The 12720-nt window shown below is 42.3% G+C and overlaps 2 pseudogenes; both read left to right on the top strand.

Moving 5' to 3' along the window:
• Window positions 1-8876: 8876 nt before the first annotated feature.
• LOC101426570 (protein RUFY3 pseudogene) lies at window positions 8877-9790 on the top strand (annotated as a pseudogene).
• A 366-nt stretch (window positions 9791-10156) lies between these two features.
• LOC139437355 (RUN and FYVE domain-containing protein 2-like) lies at window positions 10157-10904 on the top strand (annotated as a pseudogene).
• The last annotated feature ends 1816 nt before the right edge of the window (window positions 10905-12720 follow it).

Genomic DNA, 12720 nt, shown 5'->3' with positions numbered 1-12720 from the left:
ACTACTGGATTGCACTGAAGACTTTTGCAGTCTGGTGGTGTATTACTTTTATAAAAGGTTATTTTACCCTTTAATGGCCTTGAATTTGTTGAAACCCATCCCATATTCAAGTCTATTCTCTATACTGGGTGGTTTGTCATACATCATCCCAAGAGGGGCAAGGGAGGTGGGGCTTGACCATAATTATTCCCCACTGGCTCTGGGCATAGGTATTTATTTTCCCACTCAGCCATCACTGGCGCTTTAAATTCTCACAGTCTATTACCTGGCAGTTGTTAAACTGCACAGTTTGGGACTCCAGACCTTCAGTCACATTTATAACTAATTTGATGGGGTTAATTGCTTTTCAGGTTTGAAACTTTATGGCTATTAAGATTATTTTTACCTGCAACTTAAGATCTGAATTCCTTCTTTGGTATTTCGATAGGACTAGGGCTATTGTTGACTAGGACAATACACAGCTCAATTCCCCTCCCCCCCATTATTGTCTTCTCAGTGTGATCTTTATGGGATCTGGGGCTGAAATTATTTTCCAAGACTCAGACAAAGTTGTTGGGTACTTATCATCCAGTTCGAGTGTAGTGAGTCCAGCCTTTTTCTGCTGTTTGTACTGCTATTTCAGTTGTCAGCAAGATAGGATAAGGTCCTTCCAAAGATGGTTGGAGTTTGGACTCTTCCCACAACTTGATTGGGGCCCAGTTTTCAGGTCGGTGTTGGTGGACTGCAAATTCAAGAGGTGGAGTCTAAGCCAGCAAACTCTGATGTCTGAGGGATGACAAAGTAGAAGACAAGGCCAGTATATAATTTTGAAGAAAGAAAGAGATTTTTGACTCAAAGGAGGGGAGTTTTTCAGTCTCCCCAGGGAAGGGCAGACCAAAAAGCATTTCATAAGGAGAATTTCCCAGTTACCTCCTAGGGGCAGTCCAGATTCTTAACAGAGATATAGTTAAACATTTAACTCATGATAGTTTGGTTCTTAAGACCAAATTAGAGAGTTTTTTTTGAGGTTTGGGGGTTTCTTTGTTTTGTTTTTTTTATTCTCCCTGAGGATAGTGGGTGCCAGGGTGTATGGAAGCTTCATATGACATCTAGACCCCACATAATATTTTGCAACACTCTGGATATAAAGTGACTACTATTGTTTGAATCTATATTTTTTACTAACCCATACTGGGGAATGATTTGTTCAAGGATAATTTTTGAAGTCCCCGATGCTGTAGCTGGGGCTAGAGGGTATGCTTTGACCCACCCTGTCAGGTGATCCATAATAACCAGAACATACTTTAGTCAACCTACAGGGGACATTTCAGTACAATCAACCTGAATGCTCTGGAATGATCTGAGGCCAGGCACCCTCCCCCCGGGACTTGCTTTCTTAAAACTTTCTTATTAACTTCCTGGCAGATTATGCACTATTCATTTACTTGTTTGGCTATAGTATAAAAGCCCACGCACCCAAAATGCTTGAGGACCAGGTCACACATGGCCTGTACTCCCCAATGAGTCCCTTGGTGCAAAACTGCTAGTACTTCCCTCATTATTTGCTTATTCAACATTTGCCAGCCATTTGGGAGGGGCCACTTCCCTTGGCTATCTAAGATCAGTCCCAATTGTTCTAGTTATTTTACTTTTCTTTTTTCAGAGAATACAGGGATTCCAATTTCTTTGGGGATGGAGAGTATCAAGACCATTAGTTCCAGAGGGGAACAGAGGGAAGCCTCTTTGGCCTTCTCATTAGCCAATCTGTTGCCTTTTGCTTCAAAAGTGTGACATTTCTGATGCCCATTTATATGTACCATGGATATTTCCCTTGGTAAGAGTAGACTGGCTAACACTTGTTTTACAATTTCTACATGAACTAATTCCTTCCTTCTGCCATTGATCAATCCCCTTTCTTCCCAAACTTTTCTAAAGGTGTGGACCATGCCAAAGGCATATTTAGAATTTGTGTAGACTTACCAATTTCTTTTAACAATTTAAGGGCTTGATTTAATGCTAACAGCTCACAAGTTTGAGATGACCAATCATTGGGCAGTCGACCAGCTTCTTTCACCTTACAAGTTAGCCCATCAACACAGCATAGCCATTGTAACTTTTTCCTTCCAAGACCCTAGAAGACCCATTTATAAATGATTTTTTCCCCCAAATGTAAGGGAAGTTTCCCTAGGTTGGGCCAGACTCAGGTTTTGTATTCAATTAAGTCTAAACAATTATGTTCAGGAGTTTCTACCTGGTTGGACCCTTTCCAAAAGAAAGAGGCTGGGTTCAGACTATGATCAATTGTTACTATTAAATTGTTGGGTTTTTTTTTTTCATTAGAATTGCCTCATATTTTAGAATCTGAGAATCTGTTAACTGCCTTTCTGCTTTTTTTGAGACAAAATACCCCTGACTTGATGAGAGATGCTAACAACTAAGGTCCCTCCAAAGGTCAGTTTCCTGCTTTCTTCTACTAAGAGAGCAGTTGCTGCCATGGCCTGAACACACCTTGGCCATCTCTTGGAGACAGGGTCCAGGATTTTGGAAAGGAAGGTCATGGGCTTCCTTTGGCCTCCCCAGATCTGGGTTAGGACTCCTAAGGCTATCCCTTTATCTACTGTAAGGAACAGATGGAAAGGTTTTATGAGGGAGGGAAGGGCCAGAACAGGGGCTTACACCAATGCCTGTCTGAGCCCCTCTAAGACCTTTACTTCCCCCTCCTTCTGTTCTAATTTGCCAGATTCCTCCTCCAAAAGATTTTTGTGTAACCCTTTGGTTTGGGATGCATTAAAATTTATCCATAATCTACAATATCCCATCAATCCCCAAAAATCTTCTTAGTTCTCTTTTTGTCCAGGGAAGAGGTAATTCAGTAATGGCTTGAATTTTTTTTTCTGGATTTATGTTCCTCCTTCCCTCACTAATGAGATGACCCAGGTATTTGACTTCCTTTTTGACAGATTGTAGCTCTTTTTTTTTTTTTGAAACTCCTAGTCCTTGATCTCCCAAGAAATTCAATAAACTCTTTGTAGTTTGGGTTACTATCTGCCTTTCTTTACCTGATATTAGCATATTGTCTACATATTGTAAATGGGAAATTTCAGATGGGACTCCGGATTTCTCTAATACTTTTTCTATTTCCTGTTTAAAGTGGTTGGGGGACTTTGTGATGCCTTGGGATAAAACTGTTGACTTATTTTCCTGTTTCCTTCTGGTAGAGGGATTCTCTCACTTAAATAAGTCTCTACTCCCTGGATCAAGGGGACAGGCCAAAAGGCATTCTTTAGGTTTATTACACTAAACCATTTATGATGGTAGGGGATTTTACTAAGGAGAGGGTATGGGTTTGGGACTACTGGGTGTTGAACCTGAACAATTTGATTAATGGTTCTTAGATCCTGTACCATCCTTCAACTACCATCTAATTTCTGAATGGGCAAAATAGAAGAATTGAAGGGGGATGTGCAGGTTCTAAGAGTCCATTTCAAAGGAGGCCTTTGATGATGGGTTGAACTCCCTGCCTCCCATTAAGGGGAATGGGATATTGTCTTTGACAAATAATTTCCCCTTTCTTTTTTAATTTGGATTTAATAGGGGGTACTTGAAAACTCCCTCTATTCTCTTCTCTCATCCACACTGCCTCTCTGGTAGCTTTTTCATCTTCTTCAGTGAGCATGGCTAAGTCTCTTCTATCTACCCATCCCTTACTTCCAAATCCAGACCCATGAATACTATTAAATCCCTTCCCAACAAATTACTCCCAGCTTCTGTGATGCGCAATATAGGGCCTACAATTTGATTGTCCTCCCAACAAATATTAGTAGGAGAAAGAATGGGGATTTCAAATCCTTCTCCTTTTACTCCTGAGACTGTAAGGGAACTGCCAGAGAGTTTGGTTCCTTTGGGAAGATAAGTTACAGAGGATTGGTCTGCCTCAGTGTCTACTAAAAATGTAATTCTTTTTCCTGATATTGGTCTCCTTTAGATTTATTAAAGGCTCCTGGTGGACTTCAGAAGTGAGGAGCCTCAGACCCACCAATGCTCAAAATTCATGAGGGGGATTTCCTGACTCTCTTTCTTTAAGAAAAATTAAAGGCCATTTCCCTTTTGAAATGACCAGGCCTTGCGCAGTGATAGCACCCTGCAGAGCCTTGCATTTTCCTTGCCCGCTTATCTAAATAAGCCCATTTTGTATTTTTATCTCATCTCTGCCTGTTCACTCCCTGACTGTCTCCAGTCTGTTTTAACCATTTGTTTAACTGTGCTTATCATAACCTTTGCTTTCTGTTTCTGCTTTTCCTCTTCTATCCTTACAAACACTATTTGGAACTCTAAATAATTCTTCCAATGGCTTATTCCTCCATCTTTCTATTTTCTGAATGTTTTTCTGAGTCAGGCCAAGAACCCTTTAGATTGCTGACTTTTAACATTTTTTGAGCCACAGGATCACCAGGGTGCATCCCTGAATATTTTCTCATTTGATCCCTCAATCATTGCACATAAGCAAAGGCATCCTTCTCCTGGGCTACTTTAAAGGCCTTATTCAAATTTTGAGATTTGGGTACAGCCAATTTGATTCCCCATATAATAAGGTTTTAACATCTTTCATTTGTGCTTTGTCCCCCCAGGTTATTATCCAAAATATGGTCTGTGTTTGGGAACTTCTGTTCTGCTGCCATTACCCACTGTCCAGGCAGATGCTGCATTTCCCACTCCTTCATAGCTGCCCTCTGCACCATTCCTTTCTTCTCCCATAAAAAGGATATTCAGTATGGACATAAGTTCCAGCCAGATATAAACTAGAACCTAGGAATTAATCTATTTGTTCAGCCAGTCCTGCTGGATCTTCCATTAGTGATTTTATTTCCTTTTTGTACTTCCTTACTTCAGAACTTGCCAGTGGGGCATTTACATAGCCAATATGCCCTGAAACATGGATAATTCTCTCCGTGGATACAAAGGCTCAATGGAGTTTTCCTCTTTCATCTTGTTCTCCTCAGGTGCTCTGGGGAATGGAAAATTTTTTATATTTTTCTTAAACTGTTCTAATTTTTTCCTCAGCTGTTGATGGGTTGTAACCAGTGGGGCTTTTGGCCCTGCTTGATTCTCCAGTTCCCCAGGGTTTACAATGGGTTCTATTGGACCCTAATGGCCCTTTTCCTGGGAGGGGAGGGGAACATAAGTAGGAGGGAGAATCAACAGGAGGTCCCAGGGTTTGGTTTCTGCAGCCTTAATTTTTGTAAGGGTAGCTTTAGAGGTCTAGATTTTCAGCTTTCATAGGAGAGTGGCCCCCTTTCCAATAACCAGCACATGGCATATTTAGACTCTTCTTTGGAGAAGGGTGTTTTTTGTTTTTTGTTTTTCATTAACATGCAGTACATGTTCAGCACAAAGGCAATTCTCATTTGCACTGTATTTTGGCCAGAATACATTGGGTGGTAAAATACTTTGGTTGGCCTAGATACAATAGCAGTATTTAATCTTTTTTTTCTTTTTTGGTCTTTTCCTCTGATCCAATCACTATCACTCCAATGCCTTAACATCCTCCCTAAAGGACTATTTGGAGGAATATTCCTGGGGGGATCCTACAGATACACTCTCCCCCTTTTTCCCAGTCAACTGACTTACTGCCTCTATTTCCCATTCTGAATCTTGTCTGGGTCTCTTTCTATTGAATCTTTCATTTTGTCCATCTCTGGCCCTTTCCCTCACAGGAGAAGGGAAACATGAATTGGGACTCCGCACTCACTTTGCACAGTATGTCACGCGTTTCATGCACACATGATCCACCTCAGACTCATCAGAATTCTGGGCTCCAAGGTAATACTTAATAGCCTTTGTTCTTACCTTGGTCCATGCATGGAGTTACCTGGTTAATGAGAGGCAGATTTTCCCTTCCCTTTTTCCCATCCACAATCAGCAGATCTAAGCATCTGTTCTCAGGACTCTTGGCTGCCAGAGGCGAGGTTCCCATCAGTGAAGTCCAAGACCCCTTAAACAGAGGGATGCACCTCCCCACCATCCACCCCAGGGGTCCTCTCTCTGCAGCTTCAGAATCCTAGACAAGCCCCCAAAGTTGTAAGAAAGAAATTTTTTTTGGAAGAAATTAAGGCTCGTGTGATTGTGAAGAAAAGAATTTATTTTCAATCTTGCAAGAAGGGGTGCACAACCAGAAAATATGGCTGCTGCCCCAAACAAAGAAACATGACACATTTTATACCCCGAAGCCTAGCACACAAGCTCTTCCTCTTTTTCTCCATAGATTGGATACTTCAGAGGTTACAGCCTATCCCAAGAAATCTAACTTTTCCATGCAAGTTTTTGATTAACCATTCCCCCCCCATCACATTCCAACCATTTACCTGCTCCTTTTGCCAAATAAGGAATGGAATTTAGTGTTGAATTGGCATTGACTTAGCTTTTCCTTGTGCGTTCTTTTTACTGGCTATATTACTGGCTTAAGCTGGTTTCCTTTGTTCGTGCTTAACCTGGGAGTGGGAGACTTAGGCCAAGTTACATTAATTAATTTTTTTCCCCTTTATGTGAAAACTAAACTAATATCTGTAAGGGTAAGGCCATTTTGGGAAAATAGGAATAGAACTACATTAAGAAATAAGGAATTGCAAGTGCCTTCAGATAAATAAATAACTTAGGGCGGTCTGTAAGGAGAGTGCCAATAAATAACTTAGGGTGGCCTGTAAGGAGAGTGCCAGTAAATAACTTAAGGTGGCCTGTAAGGAGAGTGCCAATAAATAACATGGGGCTGCTCACAAGAAGAGGCTTTTCAAAAAGAAAAAATAGATACGCTATCTTCAGCTAACCACAGTGTTCCGCTTCTGTGCCTGCTTGCTTGCTCACTTATTAGTAGATGCCCCCCTTCCTAAAAAGCTATAAAACCACCCCTTCCCTGAGACTTCGGGCTGTTCTCTCCTCTGTGTAGGATGAGGCAGTCACTGTGTGGCTAATAAAGCTCTCAATTGGCACTTTATTCAAAGTCTGAGTCTGGTCAATATCGCTGGTCTATAACATATCCATTTCTTACAAGAGTTCAGAAATAAACCCTTCTATCTATGGCCAATTTATTTTGACAAAGCTGCCAAGTCCACTCAATTGGGAAAGAACAGTCTCTTCAACAAATTGTCCTGGGGAAACTGTATTTTTTTATGTCAAAGGATGGTGGTCGACCCCTACCTCACACTATATATAAATATTAACTCAAAATCTATTAAAGACCTAAATATAAGAAAAAAACTATAAAACTCTTAGAAGAAAACAGGGAAGCATCTTCAGATGGTTTCTTAGAATTTACACACAAAGCATGAGCAACAAAAGAAAAAATAGACAAATTCAAAGCTTTTGTGCATCAAAGGGCTTTATCACCAGTTAAAAGAAAATGTACAGAATAGAATGAAATATTTGGAAATTGCACATCACATAGGGCTACTATCATGAAAGCATAAAGATATCCTAAACTGAAGAACAAAAATACAAATGACTCGAAGCCAAACTCAGCATGTAAATGCAATGCCTTCCCCCCAGCGTGGGACATGACACCCGGGGATGAGCCTCCCTGGCAACGAGGGACCACTATCAACTACCAACTGATGATGCAACTGGAAAATGACCTTATATGGAAGGTTCAATGCGGATCAGCAGAATATCCATGTCTACATAAAATACCATGACTTTAAAATGCTGTTTGACCTAAAGTAAGGGGGAAATGGAAAGGAGAAATGAGTTTATATGGCTACGAGTTTCTAAAAAAGAGTCTGGAGGCTGGCAGAAGGTTTGCCCTCATGCACAACTGAGCAGAGTCAGAGAGACAGATAAAGCAGATACAACCCCCAGATATTGGTTCCTTTGAGGGCTAAAGAGACCCATGGGAGTTATGGTCATGGCCGATGGGGTTAACTACCAGGGCAGATGGCCCCTCTTTGGAAATGGTGTTTATGTGTGATGAATCTGGACTCAGATGGGATCTCCCTTCATAAGACTTTCATGCTAATGTGCTGGAGGTGCAGTTAATGTTGGGGTTTAAGATATATTTAGGGGATTTGAATCTCTGGACTGACAATGTGATAGCCAGATCCTGAGCCTCAACAGACTCCAGCACCTACAATCTGATTTATTGGACTTACCACACTCAGCTAAGATGGAGGTGAAGAAGGACAACCACCACACCATGGAGCCTAGAGTGATTACAACTGAAAATGGGAGGATTGCATCCAGCATCCAGGTGGAATCTGAGCCTCCTCTTGACATAAAGGTGCAATGGACACAACCAATCCAGTGTCCACATAGAAGAGGTGGCATTGGATTGGGAAAAGTGGACATAATGGACAAAGGGTATGGGGAAAGGCAGGAAGAGATGAGAGGTGGAGGCGTCTTAGGGACATGGAGCTGCCCTGGATGGTGCTTCAGAGGTAATCACCGGACATTGTAAATCCTCACAGGGCCTACATGATGGAATAGAGGAGAGTATGGGCCATGATGTGAACCAATGTATATGAGGTGCAGAGGTGCCCAAAGATGTACTTACCAAATCCAATGGATGTGTCATGATGATGGGAACGAGTGTTGTTGGGGGGGGGGGAGAGGGGGGGTGGGGGGGTGGGGTTGAATGGGACCTCACATATATATTTTTAATGTAATATTATTACAAATTCAATAAAAAATAAAAAAATTAAAAAAAAAAAAAAAATACAAATGAGCTGTCCCCAGAGGCCTGAGTCACAGGCTAGGAGCTGTAGTGGGAGGAGTTTTGAAGAGAAAGAGGGGAGAAATGGGCTGTGCCTGGGGAGCCAGCTGTGCCTGGGGGGCCACAGCCCAGGAGGAAAGCAGCAGCTCCAACACCTCCATCCTTTGCTCCCCTGCTTGCCCCCGGCCAGGTCGCAGAGATGAAGGAAGAACAAGCCTGGTCAAGACTTCCAATGCCACTGCAGGCACAGAGAGTTGAGAAGAGCTACAGTGGGTGGCAGGAAGCAGCATCCTGATTCCCTAGGGGCTACTGAATGCATCCACCTGACCAAAGGGCCAAGCTGGGCAACAGGGTCTCAGCTAAGCCACCCCTGGACCTGGGGAGGGTCTGGATCTGACCACACTCCTATCCAGCAATTTTTCCTGATGACTGAGCACCACCTTGAACATGGCCTGAAAGACAAGAAAACTTTTCTCAGACAAAACAAACCCTTCTGGAGCTCCAGAACTGTAGGAAAACTTGTTCCAGAAGCTACAGAGGAAACAACAGATGTTAAGTTCTCCCAGGACTGAAGATGCCAGGAGGCTGAGGAAGAGCCTGGCTTCATTTGGGCCAACACAAAAGAAACTCTCAGACTGTACAAAAGCTGTGATCAGTAAAAAGGAACTTCTCACAAGTACTATGAGTCCAAAGACTTCATGGTAGAAGAAGAAGGAGTTAGAATTGCTGGTCTGTCTGTGAGTCCTAATGTTGCTGACACTGGTTTCTGTATGAAAGGAGAAGGTTTGGACCAGCAGATGGAGTTTCAGGTGTTTCAATGTATCTCAAGGATGGGAATGTCAGAGAAGGCATGAAGGAGATGGTCAGATTCCTGCAACTCTGGACCAGAACAACTAGGTAGAGGAGTTCTACAGTCATCCTAATACTACTGTAAAGAACCTTAAGGCAAAAGAGGATGCTTTAGAAAAATCCAACAACAAACTGACAGGGGAGCTTGCATTTCTAAACAACAGGGTTATTATCTTGCAAGAAGAAAGGGAACAATCAAAGAGGAAGGTTCTACATATCAGAATCCAAGCCAGACAGAGCTTCAGAAGGGCAAGCACTGAGTGAACCAAGAAAGCTTTGTTAGAGGTTCCTTTCACAAGGTTTGCAAGGTTTAACAGTTCATAGACCCTGACTCAACTCCGCACGACATAAATCAAACTAGGCAGCCCCCAGCCAAAACCATTTGAGCCTTCGCTGACAGTGTGAGTAGCCCATTCCCTCCCATAAGTAAACAGAGTGGAGCAGATAAGGGCCTCCACCCACTCCAGGCCCAGGCACTACCCACCCCTCCTGCATTCCAAGACCTCCTAGGCTACTCCCCTTAGCCATTTGGCCCCAGGCTGTACTCAGTTTCCTGCCTATTGATGTACTATGTAAAGTCATACCCACCACCCTCCATCAGCCGACTGAAATCTCTCTTCACACCCCACCATGCCAGCGGGGGTGGACTTGGCTGTGAAGACACTGGAGAAGAATGTCTGAGAGGCAGGTGCCTTGGTGTCTCCATAGCAGCAGCTGGATGACCTCATGGCTCTCAAACATGAACTTGCTTTTAAGCACAGAGTTCAGACTTTGGAGTAAAACAGAAATGTGAACTAAACAGTCACTTGAAAGACACGATTATTGAGGTGGCTGCTACCATTAAATGACACAAACAAAAATGGCCCCAGGCTGGGCAAGGCCACAAGTCTGCTGAGCTGGACAACTGGCTCCTGAGCAGGACTTCAGAGACAAGATCAAGTGTCTGCAGCTGGACATAGAGGAGCTCACCAGGCAGTGGAACAAGCGTACGTTCTAAATAAAATAGGAAAGAGAAAGAAGGTTCCAATACAACAGAAGCCTCCCAGGAAAGGACTTATGGAAACCAGAACCCAAAATGGTTGAGAAGCACAAAATCAAGAGGAACATGTTAAACTGAAAATGCCCTTTGAAGAAACCCACAGGCTGCTCTCACTCATAGATGAGCAGGATCTGCCCTGGGCCTCTGAAAACCACAGGTGTGTCAGCTCTGCCAAGAAGATAGCAACATCACCAAGAATGTGTTTAAGATTTGCAGAGGAACAGTCTGTAGGGCTGGCTCAGCAAACTTCTGCCTCTTCCTTCAAGCATCAGGCCTGAGTGAGTCTGCAGTCCCTGCCCCAAACTTCTGATGAAGCAATATTCCACCAGCACTTCATGAGGCAGGAGGACAAGTTGGACTAAAACTCACACAGGGTCCATCTCTAACTGTGCTAGGTGTCAGGATGCCCTAAGCACACAGTCCTCAGAAGCAACTAGAAGCTGGTAGGGAGGAATTATTTAAATACATCAGGCCCAGGGAGAAAAGGCAGTGGGTGGGGTGAAGGTTTTGCTCATTTTCTGTAATGACTATGAATAAAATTTATTCAGTTGAGCCTTTCTCCTCTAAACCTAAATATCCCACTTTAAAGTATCTCTTGTATAGCATAACTTTGTAAAGAGCTATTACTCACTTTTATGAATAGTGGTAATAATAAGGGGATGGATGTACTAGTAGAGAGGGGTCCAAGCAGATAAGACTACAAGGAAAATGATCATCTCCCTCTATTACATGTTCAGATACACAGAGGAAAGACAAATGTTAACTGAGATTTTTAAAAATGATCTCTTTAAGTTATTTCTACCAAAGAGTGAACCCAAATTCAGGGAAAAGAAAGAGAAATGAAAGAGTAATATAAATTATGAGTGTATTTAAAACAACATTGTGTTATGTCAGGATCAGGAGGTTTCTGGTATTGGCCTACAAATGATTTCATTACTAGAGTGAGAAGGAACATTTGCAGTTTTTCCCCTTAATGATTTCAAGAGTAAATATCTGCCCTTCTCAGAATCTCCTGCCACAAAACAAGCCAACTTTCTTCCTCAGTACCTCTCATCCCAAGTTATAATGGAAGTTGTAAGGAGTTTTAAAGTTATGCTTTGAGTTCTACAAACAGGATATGTTGAGGATAGCAAAGCTATGTCAGGTGTAGAGTAAAACAAATTTAATTTATCCATGGCTGAGGATAGTTCTTAAATAGTTTCTTATTATTATAAGAAATCCCTTATGTTCTGAGCGAAGCTGTAGAGCTACCAGTGCACCAGATTCTTGGGAAGGGCAAAACTCAGACAACTCTTATTAGCAAATCCTCTAGTGGAAGGAAGAAACTGCATTCAGCCAGGCAAGGAAATGAATGCACTATTTTGATTGTTACATGTGCCTAGATTTTTTAAATTCTGATTAAGACCTAAGAAGAACCAGTTCTGTAACTGGTTTAGAAATCTGGGATGGAAACATCCTGGAATTGTGGTGTTGGATAAATTCTGTTTGCTGGAAAGATTTCCAGTATGGGTAAAGGTTGTTATTCCAGAGGTATGGCCTGTTTTTTGGTGAGGCTGAGGTTTAAGAGTATTAGGGACAAATGAAATCTAGTAATTCTAAAAAAAATTTTTTAAAGGCAAACAAGCCAGCTAAAAATGAGCAAAATGTTTGAATAGACATTTCTTCACAGAAAATATACAAATGCCTAATAAGCACCTGAAAAGATGTTCAACATCATGAGCCATTAGATAAATGCAAAAAAACACTATAATGAGGGTGAATTCCAGGAAGATGGAGGACTAGAAAGACATGGGTCTCTCTCCTCTCTGAGAAAAATAGCTAGAGGATAGGCAGAAACAGCCTGGAAAAAAAAAACCTTCTAGGGTTTAGGACACCAAGGGAAGTCTGGACACTGCCTAGAAGAGAGAGGGGCAAAGGAAAAGAATTTCTATAGGAAATTTGGGAGTTAAAAGCTGCAGCTGCAGCTGCAGCTGCCAGAGTTCTCCCCCACCCTATAAACAATGTTGAGTTCTCAGACATTGGGTTGGCAGATCCAGACAAAGGGGGCCCAGGAAAAGGAGAAAGAGGGATGCAGCCTAAGGCTGACTCAGATTTTGATGTACAGATTTGTTCTACTTTGGCCCAAGAGGCCTTCCAGGATGGGTGGGACCTTGAG

Source organism: Dasypus novemcinctus, chromosome 22, assembly GCF_030445035.2.
Source record: "Dasypus novemcinctus isolate mDasNov1 chromosome 22, mDasNov1.1.hap2, whole genome shotgun sequence".
NCBI lineage: Eukaryota > Metazoa > Chordata > Mammalia > Cingulata > Dasypodidae > Dasypus > Dasypus novemcinctus.
Note: the sequence above shows the minus strand (reverse complement) of the source record. Positions and strands in the feature narration are given on the sequence as shown.